The following is an 11,836-nucleotide window of genomic DNA, read 5'->3' on the forward strand; positions in this document are numbered from 1 at the left end:
AAAAGTTTTTTAAATATAATAACAATCAACATAAAAATAGATTATCACGCAGAAGGCATGCAGGGCATACCAAACACTATAAAATATAATTATAACAATGATAATACTGTAAAGCTAAAGTGTTTTAAAATTTGGAAAATAAATTCATCCTGTAATATGCAAAATTAACATATTTCACCATGTTGTCACTGGTTTATATTTTACTTTAGATCAAAGCAAAATTCAGTATTATACATAGTTACAGCTATTCAATAAACATTAATACTAAAGATATTGACTTCATTCTCTTTTGATAAGGTTATAATATCAAGCAAATATAACACATGTCTCATAGATGGAAATTGCAAAAGAAAAAAAATGCATTAAAGCATAAAGTGAAACCCATAACTCTTGGATTAAAATGCATTATGTGTCAGAGCTTGAGGAATAAATTTTTTTGTTGAAAACAGGAAATATATAGGAGACTACATAACTCTACTGCTTGGTATTTTAACTATTAACATTTCATTACTCACCTTAAAAGAGATTTATTTTTTTACAGTTTGCTTGCTTGTTGGCTTGTTGCTAATGTTCTAGAAAGTATTATAGACAGATTATTCCAATTTTCTTTGGCATGTGGTAATAACATATTTAATCACTAAGATCATTTGGCTCCCACCAGTTCTTACTAACTCTTAAAAAATGTTTATTCACACATCTTTCGGTTCATATTCTTCAAATAAAGTAGTGCAATTTAAAGCTAAGACCTGATGAGTCTCTGATGCCAATCAGGAAACTAAATTTCCTAGCTAAATACTGTATTAAATAAAAACATTCTCCATCAGCCTTATTGCAGCATCCTATTCTTCATTCAAACACAAAAATTTCATTATAAAGAATTCTTGCCAAATATACAACTCAGCCTTAATTTTATTTAAATTGTGTACGTTGGATAGATAGAAATAATCTGTAGATAATTTCCCATTTATATCTAGATAGAGGACACTTTGGGCACTTAAGGAATATTTGATTCAACTGGTAGTTTCCTATGATATGTCTTACATGAAAATTTTTAACTATTCTTTCCTCTCATTATTAATAGATTTTTCAGTAAAATGCGGACCTCAGTATTTTTGATAGTTTGTTTTTAACACTACTTCATTTTAATTTGATTATTTATAATTAAGTACTTTTAGCTTGGGCATTTTAGGTTTCAAAGTATCAGAAATTAGCTTGTACTACCTTTAAAAAGTGGAGCATTTTTTAAAGTACAAGGAGATGTTTTACATCAGGACATTTAAGCAGCTGGGCCTTAGGAAGGTCTATTTTAAATAAAAAAGGAGCTATCAGAAACTCAGAACATGCAAATTTTGTTTTGTTTTGCCATTTAAATTCACAGATAAAAATGTAAAACATAATATTTGGAAGTATATATATACATTGTGGAGTGGTCACATCTGGCTAACATATTACCTTACCTATCATTTTTGTGGTAAGAACATTTTAATTCTAGAATTTTTCAAGAATGGAATATTTTGTTATTAACTATAGTGGCCATATTGTACAGTAGATCTCTTGAACTTATTCCTCCTATCTAACTGAAATTTTACATCCTTTGGCCAAAATTCTCCTTAGCTGACCTCCAGCAACCTCACCAGTACCTGGTAACCACCATTCTACTCTCTACTTCTATGAAAACAACTTTTTATGATTTCACATAAGATCAAGATTATGTGGTATTTGTCTTTATGGTCCTGATTTTTTAAACTTAACATAATGTCCTCCAGTTTCATCTATGCTGTCAAAAATTACAGGATTTTCTTCCTTTTTATGTGTGAATAGTATTTCATTATGCATACACAACACATTTTCTTTCTCCATTCATTGATATGCACTTAAGTTAAACACTTGGGTTAAACAAACAAACATTTACAACTATTATAAATAATGCCACAGTAAACATGAGAATACAGGTATCTCTTCAACATACTGATTTCATTTCCTTTGGATGTATGCCCATTACTGAGATTACCAGATCATATGGTAATTTTATTTTTACCTTTTTAAGGAACTTCATACTGTTTTCCATAGTGGCTGTACTAATTTACATTCCCACAACAGTGTGCAAGATTTGCCTTTTCTCTAAATCTTTGCCAGCACTTGTTATCTTTTGCCTTTTTGGTAGTAGCCATTTTAAGAGGTGTGAGGTGATATCTAATTGTGATTTTAATCTGCATTTCTGATGATTAATGATGTCGAGCATATTTTTATATACCAGTTGGCCAGTCGCATTTCTTCTTTTGAGAAATGTCTTTTCAGGTCCTTTCCCCATTTTCTCATCATATTATTTGTTTTCTTACTATTGAATTGCTTAAGTTAACTCCTCATTAGATGTATAGTTTGCAAATATTTTATCACGTTCTTCCATTTGTCTCTTCATTCTGTTGATTGTTTATTTTGTTGTGCAGAAGGTTTTTAGTTTCATGTAATTTCATTTGTCTACTTTCGCTGTATTGACTGTGCTTTCAGGATAATATTTTCTAAAAAATAATCTCCCAGGCCAATGACATGGAGCTTTTCTCTTGTGTTTTATTACAGTAGTTTTAGACTTTCAGCGTCACACATTTAAGTCTTTAATTCATTTCAATTTGATTTTTGTACATGGTTGGGATAAGGGTCATTTTCCTGAATGTTGACACTCAGTTTTGCAAATACCATTTATTGAAGATGGTGTCTCTTTTTCCTATTGCGCGTCCTTGCCTCTTTTATCAAAAATCAGTTGGCTGTAAATGCACAGATTTATTTCTGGGCTGTCTATTCTATTCCATTGGTCTATGTGTCTATTTTTATGCAAGTACTATGTTGTTTTGGTTATTGCAGCTTTGTAGTGTATTTTGAATTCAGATAGTGTGATGCCTCCAGCTTTGTTCTATTTGCTCAAGATTACTTTGGCTATTTTAGAAATTTTTTGAATTTCTTTGTCAGATAGTTTTCTGTTAATTTATAGAAGACTACTAATTGTTGTTAATTTTGTACCCTTCATATTAGTTCTCATAAATTTTTGGTTGAGTCTCTAGGATTTTCTGTTTATAAGATCATGCCTTCCACAAACAGGGACACTTTAATTTCTTTCTTAAACATTAGATGTCTTTTATTTATTCTTTATGCCCAATTGATCTGGCTAAGACTTCTAGTACTACGTTGAATAAAAGTGGTGAAAGGGTTATAATTGTGTTTTCCAGATCTGAGAGGAAAACTTTTAAACTTATCTCTAAGTGTAATATTAGCTGTGGGTTTGTTACATATAGCGTATTTTTTAGTTCTGGTACGTTCCTTCTACAACAAGTACTTTGAGGGTTTTATCATTAAATTATGTTAAATTTTGTCAATTTTTTTCTGCATCTACTGAAGTGTTTTTTGTTTTTAATTCTGTAACAGTCATGTATTACATTTATCAGTTTGTCCATGTTTAACTATCCCTACATTTCTAGGATGAATCCAACTTAATCACAGTAAATGATCTTTTCAAAGTACTGTTGAATTCAGGTTGCTGATAGTTTGTTGAGGATTTCTGTTTTGAGATCTATTAGTAATATTGACCTGTAGTTTATCTTTCTTTCTTTTTTTTTTTTTGTAGCTTCCTTGTCTAACTTTGGAATCAAAATAATGCTGGCCTTACGACATGAGTGTGGAGTATTCCCTGTTCTTCTATTTTTTGCAAGAGTTTTAGAAGAATTTCTATTGGTCCTTTTTAAATGTTTGGTAGAATAGAGCAGTGAAGTCATCAGGTCCTTGGCTTTTCTTTGTTAGGAGACTTTTAGTACTAACTCAATCTCCTTACTCATTATTAGTCTGTTCATACTTGTTACTTTTTCATAATTCAGTCTTGGTTGACTGTATGTTTCAACAATTTATCTCTTTCTTTTTGGTTATCCAATTTGTTGGTAAATGGTTATTCATAATAGTTTCTTATGATCCCATCTATCCACTCATCCACCTGATGTCTTTTAATTGGAGATCTTAATATATTTAATACCTTCAGGGGAATTTTTTTTTTTTTTTTTTTTTTTCTGGTGGAGGGGATGGAGTCTTGCTCTGTTATCCAAACTGGAGTGCAGTGGTATGATCATAGTTCACTTCAGCCTCAAACTCCTTTGCTAAAGCAATCCTCCTGCCTTGGCCTCCTTAGTAGCTGTGACTACAGTTGTGTGCCAACCATGGCCAGCTATATTTTTTTATTTTTTATTTTTTGTAGAGACAGCATATTGCTATGTTAACTACGCTGGTCTCAAACTCCTAGTCTCAAGTGATCTTCTTGCTTCAGCCTCCCAAAGTACAGAGATTACAAGCGTGAGCCATCACACCTGGCTACATTCACAGGAATTATTGATAGGTAAGGACTTCCCACTGCCATTTTGTTCATGATTTTCTAACTTGTTTTCTAGATCCTTTTTTTTCTTTCTTCCTCTCCTGCTGCCTTCCTTTGTGGGTAAGTGATTTTATCTAGTAGTAAGTTTTTATTCCTTGCTTTTTATTTTTTGCATACCTATTACGAGTTTTTATTTCGTGGTTGCAATGAAGCTTAAAAAATACATCACATAGTCATAACAGGTTAGTTTAAACTGATATTAACTTATCTTTATTCACAAATAAACCTCTACGCTTTCATTCCACTCTCCCCATTCCTCACATTTTAATGTTTTATGTCACCGTTGATATTTTTATATTGCCTACAGATTTTATTATCAGTGAAACCTGCACCCAAATCCTGGTCATTCCATTTTATAGTCACATGGTCTTGTGCATGGCATTTAATTTTCCTGAGCATCATTTCCTCAAATGTATAAAAATATCTACATCATACCATTGTTCTATGGATTAAATAGCATATAATAAAGTGCATCTATTACTTAATAGAGCACATCAATTTGGCTAATCCTGCCAATGGGTTTGATCTCTACTCTTATAAAATCTCCTTAGATAATTATTCCCAGATTATCTAACCCCTTATTCTACTTTATTTTGTTACACATTTTATAATATTATTTAAATCAGTTATTTCTGTTTGTATTCATTTATTAGCTGTCTCTTCCATCAGATTGTAGTCTTCCTGATAGCCGGTTATTTGTTTAAATTGTTCACTAACATAATCCCACTTCCTGAAACATGTCTAATAAGTACAAATTTGTTTAATGAAGGAAATATTTGCTACACTCATAGGAACTACTATATTTCAGTGAAATGACACAGCACATAATTTTATTCTAGATCTTTGAATATATTGTGACATGACAAGCAATATTTGTAAATGAATTTCTAATAATGTCTATTTAATTTTTTACAATAAATATGAAGAGACTGTTTCCTAATAAAAATAAAAAGAGAAATATAACAATGAAAGCAGTAACAGATTGGAAAATTCAGTCAGTATAATATTCGTTATTTCAAAGCTGCAAGAAGTAAATACCACTCTCTAAAATTGCTCTCTTTGCCTCTCTTTGAGCCTAAAGAAGATAACTTTGGATTGTGGTGTTAGGCAAAATTTTTGACTATTTGTATAGTCTTCTGAACTCTATACATTTACAATATGAAAATGTAGAACTGCTTTAAATTGGATTGAATGTCATTTTGTTTTAAAGTATAGTATATTTTAAATAATATTTTTATTTATAATAAAATATTAAATTATCTAAAATCAAAAATTAAAAAATTATCTGATTCATACCTTTTAAGGGATCAGTTGGGCTTCTATGACTCCTTGCCCACAGAATGAAATAAAATATATATAAAGAAAGAATACTTGGCATTAAGAAATGAGTAAGCATTTAAACATGGGATGAAACAGCATAGACATGGAAAAAATTAAAAATTAAGTTAGAGAAATGTAAGGCAGCTATGGGCACTGAGAAGTAAATATTATCTATAATTGTGTGACAGACTATTTATCCTGATTTGAAATGAGAACGTCCACCCTAAAATGTCCTAAAAGTTTCTCAGTAACTGGGTTCCATATCTTAAATGGCTTTAAAAAGTCAATGAGATTAGAAAAAGCATAATTATGGCAAATAATAAAAGACTGTTTTAAATTGGTGGAGTGAGATTTTCTTCAAAATTACAAAGTCAATCACTTGAAAATATTATCCCAACATATTTGTTATTGGTTGTTATTATGGCATCCAATACTTCATTGATTTTAGACTTCTTTATTTTTTCTGAATCTGACCTTCAAACACCATCTTCTTCAAGTTCAATATGGCTCCCTAAAAATGTTTCCATCTTGCTCTGAGAAGTAAGGCTCTAGGGGAAAATTCATTGAAATGTCAGCCACAGTATGCAAAAATGGATGAAGAAATACAGAATGAAGAAAAGGACATAAAATTACTCTCTGGAAATGTATTATTTAAATTGGATTAATCACAATATATACTATATAAAAAAGTATGCATTCTATACACAGATACAAAATATAGGCATCATTTTTGTAGTCATTTAATAATATATTGAGGCTATTTTATTAGAAAATGAACTTTATGCTAACTGTATAAAGGAAAAAATTGCAGAAGAAGTATTTTTTAATTTGCTTTTCCTTGATTTTATTAAAAACTAAATTAATTTATAATTATATTGTTTCCATATAATTTATAATAAATAAAGCACATAGGCCAGGCGCGGTGGCTCACGCCTGTAATCCCAGCACTTTGGGAGGCAGAGGCGGGTGGATCACCTGAGGTCAGGAGTTCAAGACCAGCCTGGCCAACATGGTGAAACCCTGTCTCTACTAAAAATACAAAAATCAGTTGCGCATGGTGGCAGGCACCTGTAATCCCAGCTACTCGGGAGACTGAGGCAGGAGAATTGCTTGAACCCAGGAGGCTGAGGTTGCAGTGAGCCGAGATAGTGCCATTGCACTCCAACCTGGTGGGGACAAGAGCGAGACTTTGTATCAAAATAAAAATAAAATAAAACAAAAAAAGATAAAAAACATAAAAAGCAAAAAATTATTTCTTAGCTATATTCTGTTTAATCAAAAAATAGGGTATCCTCTATGTGAAGAAAAATGTAATGTTATTGAGCCATTTCTTTCAAAAGAACAAGCTACTCTACCTATGTAGAGTGACAATGTATCCTCAGGACTGAAGATCAAAAGAGGTAATATATACAAACATTCTTTGAAAGATGCTTTATAAAACAAAAAATTGTTTTATCATAAAATTTAAGGTAGTGCAGAGAGCTAAGATGAAAAATTTAAACATTGGCAATAAGAACAAAGACATACTATGTTTGAAAAATGGTTAATGTCCCTTTTGAATATCTATGTCAGCATTCATTTTATGTAGACATAAACAGGTGTCAAAATTATTTCTGTTCTGCCAACATTATTTTTCTGGAAATAATTATTGGGAAGCACTAAACTGTATTTACACTAACCATCTGTTTATTCAGTTGCCTTACAAAGACCGTATTAGAATAAAAGAAGCCTCAGGCACTTCTATTATAATAATGAATGTCTCATGAGATGGGATGATGTGCAGGTTACAACATTCTGATAGTAATTTCTAATGCATTACAGTAGAGCATGGACTCTTGAGAATCAGATGAAATTTTCTTCCATCTAGATTACATTTTCTCACTGTCCCAATGTGCTTGATATGAACTGACACCACCATAAATACTTTTATCTGAACGGCAGCACTGTCATAGTTAGACAGAGAAATATATAGCGTTGAGTGAAAAATAATTTCAGATACTTTCCAAGTGCTTTTTGCTGTTGTAACAGTAATTCCTGCAAAGTACATACTAAACCATGTAAAATTACAATCCTGACTATTGATTTAGTGAATTATGTATTCTTTGAGGAAAGTGGAAACTTTGTGTTCAGATAGTATGTAAAATACCTTCACTTTCTGGAGGCTTATTGATCTCCATGTTGCCTGTGTAGTCACTTGAAGAAGGAAACCAACTGCTCTTGCCCTTCTAATGAATTTTGAATGCATCAGTGATCACTGTATTATGTATCTCTAATTAACTAGAGAGACAGGCTCACCATATTCTAAACTTACACACTAAGGAAATACATAACACTGTGTTGTTAATTGAGAAAATACTCATCCCAACAAGGTTATCAACCCTAAAGGAGTTAAAATTTATCAAGTGCTTGAACAGTGCATAGCACTTATTAAGTGCTAAACAATTTGTTGACAATTAAATATTCACCGTATGAAATTTGTAAATTGCATTTTCTTCATAAAACACTGTATAAGTTTGTCACATATTTTAAATTATGACATTCCTTTTTTCTTTTAATGAGCCTAAATAACATTGGTGGTATTAGATATGATTGAACTCTATTATTGATTGGATTCACTAAGCATATTATCCAGATTTTTTAAATAGATGATATTTAAAAATTGAGGACTTTGCCATGTTGTATGATTACTCGAATTGCTTAAATATTTTAGTAACATAAGAAAAAGTTGTAGCGGTAGTGATGAATAGTATATCCAACAAAATTTCAATGCAACTTTATGTAACTTTATGTCACATCCTTGACCACTATGCTTGCTGCATTTCTAAACAATTTAACTTACTATTATTTAAAGTCTGATTAAAATATAAGCTCCCTGATAAAGTGTTCCCAAACTCTGTACTAAATTTCTTCTTAACGCAGTGCCAAATGTAAAGGCAGGTGAGACATTCTGAAAAACTTTTATCTTTCCTCAGCAATTATCTCTTCAATTATTTCTATCAATGCCCTAACTACCATTGCTTAAGAAATTCAAGAACAATTATCGTGAAATTGAGAAAATAGATTCCAAGTTTACATAAAAATGTAAAGTCCCAATAATGTCAAAAAATATTGATGAAAAATAATTTTGGACTTAATTTACTATCTTGAGATGTATTACCTATGTTCAGTAAAAGATTAACCTTGCCCAAAGGAAGGTTTGTTGTTTTGCACTGATGTTCTGAGGAGTAATTTGAACTTATTGGAATGTACTGCCTGATAAGAGTGTCTTCATTTGCCGGAGGACCCTGTGCTATGCCACTTTACTTATGCTAACAATGTAGTTTATGTTAGGGACTTTGTACCATATGGTGTCACCTCAGTCTCTGGAGGGCCTGGCGACTAAATTCAGCCATATGGGTGGTCAGCAGTGTCTATATGACCAGTCCTCATAAAAAGTCTGGATACCAGTGCTTGCATGAATTTTCCTGCGTGGCAATGCTCCATGTGTATTGCCACACGTTGTTGCCAGGAGGAATATGTTAACGCAACTCCTTTAAGAGATGACAACAGGAGACTTCATGCTTGTTCTTCCCTGCACCATGCTCGATAAGCCTTTTCCTATTGTTTCTTTTAATCTGTATCCTTTCATTAAAATGAAATGAAACCATGAGTATAACAACTTTGTTAAGATCTGTGAGCCTTTCTACTGACGTATTTAACTTAGAGGAGGTTTTAGAGATCTTCCTGACTGTATTTATACAACTATGATTTTAATTTTTTTTTGAAACACACAGAAAAAAATCAGTGGAAGAAAATGCACTATGAGATACAATATCGTTGCCACCAGCCATACAGCCATATGTTGCTATTTAAATTACATTTAAATATATCAAAATGAAATAAAATTAACTCTTTAGTTTCTCACACACATTATATAAATATCCAGTGCTCAACACTATAAGGCTGTTGGCTATTATATAGAATTGCACCGATATAAAACATATCCATCATGAAAGAAACTTATATTGAACAACACTTGAGTGAAAGTCCAACAGAAGAAAGGACAGGTTGATAAATGTTATGATAGATACATGTTTCAAATGAATTGTGCATTAACATTTGAGAGGCAAAAATACAACACATCTAGAAAATCACATGTGAAACAAATTAAAGGTTCATATACACATTTGACAAAAATAATACACATAAATACAACTACAATAGTGGTACATGTTGTGAAACAGAAGTTTGCTCTGAAAGTATATAATAAAAATGCCTAGTGATGCTCAGGCTAATTCTAATTTTGAGAAAAAGAAAAACTTCCCTGAATTTCCCAGTGTTCTTGTAAAAAGCCCCAGCTTCCTAGAGCCATCTTCGCATACCAGGAGATATGTAGACATTTGTCTAGTTGATTGCTGTGACCCTGGAGGGCAGTAAAATGTCTCTTATTACTTGGAGATTCCCAAACATTTACAGCACTGGACTAGCTCCCTAGGTTAAGTACCAAAGATTCCTGGAAAGATTGAAGCTTCATCTTTCTAGGTATTAGCATATCTATGAGGAATGAGACCCAACCACTTGGAGATAACTGTAGGTCTTAAAAGCTGAGACTTGCAGCCTATCAGACTCCAGCAAAGACTTTTTTCATATCTTAAAGAGCTAGAAAATAAAAGTGGGGCTACTAGTGCATGGAGGAGACACTTCGAGCTAGTGAGAGGAATAGCGACCTCCTTCTACTGTATAAGCACAGGAAAATCATCCTCTAAACCTCTTATTTTTGGACTTAGAACCACTCATGCAGGAAAATTCCCACCATTGGCTCTCATGGTGTCACCCTAAGTGTAATGACTAGAGCAACAAGGGCATGCAGATAGATACACATGTTATTTACTGTAAAGTTTAAAAAAATCTTTCTGATTCCACAGAGATTTTATTTGCACTCCTGATAAAATAAGTAGAGAGGCATATTAAAAACCCACCACTAACATATGTACTATATCTAAAATTTTTGAATGCTTTTATATCTTTTACGTGACACTAAATGCTTATCCTACAATTTATAAATGAGAAAATAAAGACAGAGAGAAGTTAAATATTCTACCTAACTACAATGACCTATCTCATAAGTGGTAGAGGTATGCTTTAATAAAGGAATTTGATTCCAAAGTCCATGTGATTAAAATCTATGCTATAAAATGAGAAGATCTTCCTAAGGAGCTTTCAGTTAAGATGCTACTTGAAAGCTTTAGGCAGCTATAAATGGTGGAGATGATTGTCCAAACAGAGAGAACATAACATAAAAAAGACATCATTTGGCACATTAAAAGGGGAGAGAAAATGCTGAACTAAAGAAGAAAACTCCTAATTAGTATAGATCTACTGACAAGGCAGCATTACAGGTTTTATTTTGTAGACTCCTACTAAGGGTAATGTACACACATTGTTGTTTATATAGATAGTCCTGAATAATCTCATGCTTTGCTAAATTGCAAGCTAAAATATCAAGGCTCATAAATAAAGATAAAGCTAGAAGCAGATTACTTAAAATTCATGCAGCTCTTCAAGTATAGATTCCTAAAAAAATAACCATCCAAAGAAAACCAGTAGCATAGCTAGCTCTCCCCTGGCATTCACACACAGAATCTTATCCTTAGTAGCCTTAAAATGTAAACTCTGCTTTCTTCATTCACTGTGGATCCTTATAGGGATTCACTTTCAAAAAAGACCAGAGTTATCAAAATTCTAAACTTGAAATCAATAAACATTGATAGGCAAATACCTAAAGAGATAAAGAGAGAGTGTACTACTCTCCATCTTTTTTTTTTTTTTTTAATTTGGAGAAAACGTTTTCACCTTTTCCTCATTTATGTTCTCACTTTCTGAAATAATTTAACAGAGTAGAATCAAAGAAGTTCTTGAAGCCATAAATCAACTACTATTTTCATTAAACAAAGACATTTTTGTAGAGACTTTAATTATTCTTAAGGTTTTTATGTTGCCTAGGTTTGTCCTTTTGTTACCAAGTTAGCAATGCCCTTACTTCCCAACATGCTTAGAAGCCAATACTAAATGGCACAGGCTTTTGAGAAAAGAAAGATTTACTATGAATCAACTGGAAAGGAGACAGAA

Source organism: Macaca fascicularis, chromosome 1 (assembly GCF_037993035.2).
Source record: "Macaca fascicularis isolate 582-1 chromosome 1, T2T-MFA8v1.1".
In the NCBI taxonomy this organism is placed as follows: Eukaryota; Metazoa; Chordata; class Mammalia; order Primates; family Cercopithecidae; genus Macaca; species Macaca fascicularis.